The sequence below is a fragment of the Cervus canadensis genome, chromosome X (assembly GCF_019320065.1).
Source record: "Cervus canadensis isolate Bull #8, Minnesota chromosome X, ASM1932006v1, whole genome shotgun sequence".
NCBI classification, from domain to species: Eukaryota; Metazoa; Chordata; class Mammalia; order Artiodactyla; family Cervidae; genus Cervus; species Cervus canadensis.
Window position 1 is genome coordinate 135,656,492 of NC_057419.1, and position 4,962 is coordinate 135,661,453.

At 38.0% G+C, this 4,962-nt stretch overlaps 1 non-coding gene across 1 annotated transcript; it reads left to right on the forward strand.

Moving 5' to 3' along the window:
- The first annotated feature begins 1,979 nt into the window (after nt 1-1,979).
- TRNAG-CCC lies at nt 1,980-2,052 on the forward strand. Its single transcript has one exon. It is a non-coding gene; the product is annotated as a tRNA-Gly (tRNA).
- Nucleotides 2,053-4,962: the final 2,910 nt, after the last annotated feature.

The window sequence follows — 4,962 nt, forward strand, 5'->3', positions numbered from 1 at the left end:
TGTTCCTGAAATTTCCTAGAAACTAAATCTTGCTTTTTGAGTGGTTTTATGATAAATTTGGAGATGTGCTTCTTTGGGAAGAGAATGATGTAAAATTCTCCCACAATTCTCTTAAAGTCATTTAAAAGGAAAATAATTTCTATAAAATGCTATTCAGATATAACACAAAGCACAAATCAAAAAATTCCCTTGGTTATTTTTGTTTGATACAATAACTGAAAGGCATAAATGGAAAATGATAGCTTAGTTAAAAAGAACACACAGAACCAAAAAATAATGACTTCTATTAACTCTGTTTCCAAGACTCTATAAGCTGCTCTGTTTACTTTCTCTGGTTTTCACAAAATGCAAGGAAACAGAATTGTTTTTGCTGGTGGTATCAGTCAGAATTGGGCAGATTACGCTGCAAATAGAAGCAACCTCCAAATCTCAGAAGCTGTGCTGCACAAAGTTCCACTTATCACACACTTTTGATTTCCAAAATAATTCTGCTGTGATCTTTGCTCATCTTAGTCACTCTGAAACTCAGGCTTCATTTCAAAATATGCATTCATGATTCCTGTGATAGTGGGAAGAGACTGGGACAAATCATGCACTAACTCTTTATTCCCACACATCACTTCTCCTAAGATTTCAATGACCAAAGCAAGCTATGGTTTTCCCAGTAGTCATGTACGGATGTGAAAGTTGGACCATAAAGAAGGCTGAGTGCTGAATAACTGATGCTTTTGAATTGTGCTCAAGAAGACTCTTGAGAGTCCACTGGACTGCAAGGAGATCATTGAGAGTCCCTTGGACTGCAAGGAGATCAAACCAGTCAATCCTAAAGGAAATCAACCCTGAATATTCATTGGAAGGACTGATACTGAAGCTCCCATCCTTTGGCCACCTGTTGTGAAGAGCCAACTCATTGGAAAAGACCCTGATGCTGGGAAAGATTGAAGGCAAAAGGAGAAGGGGACAGCAGAGGATGAGATGGTTAGATAGCATTATCAACTCAATGGACATGAGTTTGAGCAAATTCCAGGAGATAGTGAAGGACAGGGAAGCTTGGCATGCTACAGTCCATGAGGTCACAAAGAGTTGGACACAATTTAGTGACTGAACAACAAAGCAAATCAGATGGTTCTCATAGTAGGAGGTGAGGGTAAAGTTCTACATGAACCTTAAAGAAAGAAAGATGGAAATGTGTGTAGGTGAACCACACTTTTGACAGCCAATTCTGTGTTCTAGCACTTTTTAGAAATGACTAGCAAGAAGAAAATATAACAAAGACAAAAATTCAGTAACAAACATGAATACACACAAGTGATAAATGGGGTCATATTAAATGCAGCTAAAGGGTCCTCAAAGGTCAACTTCTAGATACTGAATCAAGTATTTGATTATTACAAACTTTAGGTTGGTCTGATTTTCTGTATAAAGAAGTAAACATATGCCATAATTTGCTGTGTGCTGTGCTCAGTCACTCGGCCGTGTCCAACTCTTTGTGATCCCTTGGATTATAGCCTGTCAGGCTCCTCTGTCTATGAAATTTTCCAGGCAAGAATGCTGGAGTGGGTTGCCAGTTCCTTCTCCAAGGCATCTTCCCAACCCAGGGATCAAACCTGCGTCTCTTGTGTCTCCTGCATCAGCAGTCTGATTCTTCACTGTGCCACCTGGGAAGCCCCATGCCATAACATACTTCTCCTTAACCTCTATATGCCCTGCTAGTTTTTGAAAATCAAATAACCAGATTTCCAGGTTCAGATAGGACAAGAAGGATTTAAAATGCTAATATCTATATTCTCAGAACATTAATCAATATTAATCATTCCGTAATGCTTCCATTTTTAACTCACTTCTTTCACTTTTGACAACATGGATGGACTTTGAAGGCATTACGCAAAGTGAGATAAATCAGACAGAAAAAGACATATACTGTATGATCTCATTTATATGTGGTATCTTTAAGGGAAAAAAAGCCAAACTTTGGGACTTCCCTGGTGGTCCAGTGGCTAAGACTCTTGACTCCCAATGCAGGGGGCCCAGGTTCGATCCCTGGTCAGGGAACTAGATCCCCCATGCTACAACAAAGATCATACATGAGGCAATGAAGATCTCCAGTGCCACAACTAAGACATGGTGCAGCAAAATAAATTTTTTTAAAAGCCAAACTTTGAAACAGTAAAATGGTGATTGCTAAGAGCTGCGGGATGAGGGAAATGGGGAGATGTTGGTCTCAGGGTACAAGCTTCTAGTTTGTTCTAGATAATAAGTAAGTTCTAAGATAAAATAAATAAGTTCTGAGACTCTAAGGCACAGCATGGTGACTACAGTTAGCATATAATTAAATATATAATATAACCCCATTATATACTTAAAAGTTGCTAAAAGTGTAGATCTTAAAAATGTTCTCACCATAGACCAAAAAAATGTAATTATGTGAGGTGATGTGAGGTGATGTTTAACATGTTTAAAATGTTCTTCAGTTCAATTCAGTTCAGTCACTCAGTCATGTCTGACTCTTTGCGACCTCATGAATCACAGCACGCCAGGCCTCCCTGTCCATCATCAACTCCATAGACCAAAAATATGTAATTATGTGAGGTGATGTGAGGTGATAAACATGTTAACTAACATTATTGTGACAATCATTTCACAATATACACATATGTCCAATCATTATGTTGTACGTCTTAGACTTACACAATTAATTAACTAGGTCAATTAAATTGCAATAAAGCTGGGAAAAAAGAAAATATGTATTCTACAGCACACTTTATACAAGATTAGCACACAACAATCAATTGCATTTATATATACTAGCAGTGAACACTGGAAATCAAAATTGAAACCACAATAACATTTACAATTGCTCCAAAGAAAATAAAATATGTAGGTATGAATCTAACAAAATGTGTACAAGATCTATATGCTGAAATATAAAAAGCATTGATATACGAAATTGAGAAAGACCTACAGAAATGGAGAAACATATTGTATTCATGGACTGGAAGACAAGACACATGAAAGCTGAATTCTTGCTAAACTGATCTATAGGTTTAATGCAATTCCTAGCCAAATCTGAGAAAGGTTTTTTGTAGACATAGATGAGCTTATTCTAAAATTTATACAGGAAGGAATGGGACCCAGAATAGTTAGAACAATCTTGAAAAGGAAGAATAAAGTGGGAGAATCACTCTATTTGATATTAATCCTACTATATGTCTATAACAATAAAAACTGGATGCTGTTGATAGAGGGATAGACATAGAAATAGATATAAGGAAAGAGACAAACTAGAAACAGACCCATACAATACCCAACTGATGTTTGACCAAGGTGTAAAGGCAGTTCAATGGAGGAAAGACAGTTATTTTCAAAATGATCCTGGAGCAACTGGACATCCACAGGCAAAAAGTTAACCTTAATCTAAATCTCATGCCTTATATAAAAATTAACTCAATGAATTACAGATTTAAATGTAAAATTTAAAACTATAATATTATAAAATATAGGGGAAAATTGATCTAGGGCTAAACAAAGCATAACTTATATGCAGAGTACTTCATGAGAAACGCTGGGCTGGATGAAGCACAAGCTGGAATCAAGATTGCTGGGAGAAATATCAATAACCTCAGATATGCAGATGACACCACCCTTGTGGCAGAAAGCGAAGAAGAACTAAAGAGCCTCTTGATGAAAGTGAAGGAGGAGAGTGAAAAAGTTGGCTTAAAACTCAACATTCAGAAAACTAAGATCATGGCATCCAGTCCCATCACTTCATGGCAAATAGATGGGGAAACAGTGGAAACAGTGACAGACTTAATTTTTAATGGCTCCAAAATTACTGCAGATGGTGACTACAGACATGAAATTAAAAGACACTTGTTCCTTGGAAGAAAAGTTATGATGAACCTAGACAGCATATTAAAAAGCAGAGACATTACTTTGCCAACAAAGGTCCATCTAGTCAAAACTATGACCCAGCAATTCCACTTCAGGGCATACACACTGAGGAAACCAGATCTGAAAGAGACACGTGCACCCCAATGTTCATCGCAGCACTATTTATAATAGCCAGGACATGGAAGCAACCTAGATGCCCATCAGCAGACGAATGGATAAGGAAGCTGTGGTACATATATACCATGGAATATTACTCAGCCATTAAAAAGAATTCATTTGAATCAGTTCTAATGAGATGGATGAAACTGGAGCCCATTATACAGAGTGAAGTAAGCCAGAAAGATAAAGACCAATACAGTATACTAATGCATATATATGGAATTTAGAAAGATGGTAATGATAACCCTATATGCAAAACAGAAAAAGAGACACAGATGTACAGAACAGAATTTTGGACTCTGTGGGAGAAGGCGAGGATGGAATGTTTCGAGAGAACAGCATCGAAACATGTATATTATCTAGGGTGAAACAGATCACCAGCCCAGGCTGGATGCATGAGACAAGTGCTCAGGCCTGGCGCACTGGGAAGACCCAGAGGGATAGGGTGGAGAGGGAGGTGGGAGGGGGGATCGGGATGGGGAATACATGTAAATCCATGGCTGATTCATGTCAATGTATGACAAAAACCACTACAATATTGTAAAGTAATTAGCCTCCAACTAATAAAAATAAATGAAAAAAAAAAAACTATGGTTTTTCCAGTAGTCATGTATGGATGTGAGAGTTGGACTCTAAAGAAAGCTGAGTGCCAAAGAATTCATGCTTTTGAACTGTGGTGTTGGAGAAGACTTGAGAGTCCCGTGGACTGCAAGGAGATCCAACCAGTCCATCCTAAAGGAAATCAGTCCTGAATATTCATTGGAAGGACTGATGTTGAAGCTGAAACTCCAATGCTTTGGCCACCTGATGCAAAGAGCTGACTCATTTGAAAAGACCCTGATGCTGGGAAAGATTGAAGGTGCAAGGAGAAGGGGACAACATAGGGTGAGATGGTTGGATGAAATGACCGAC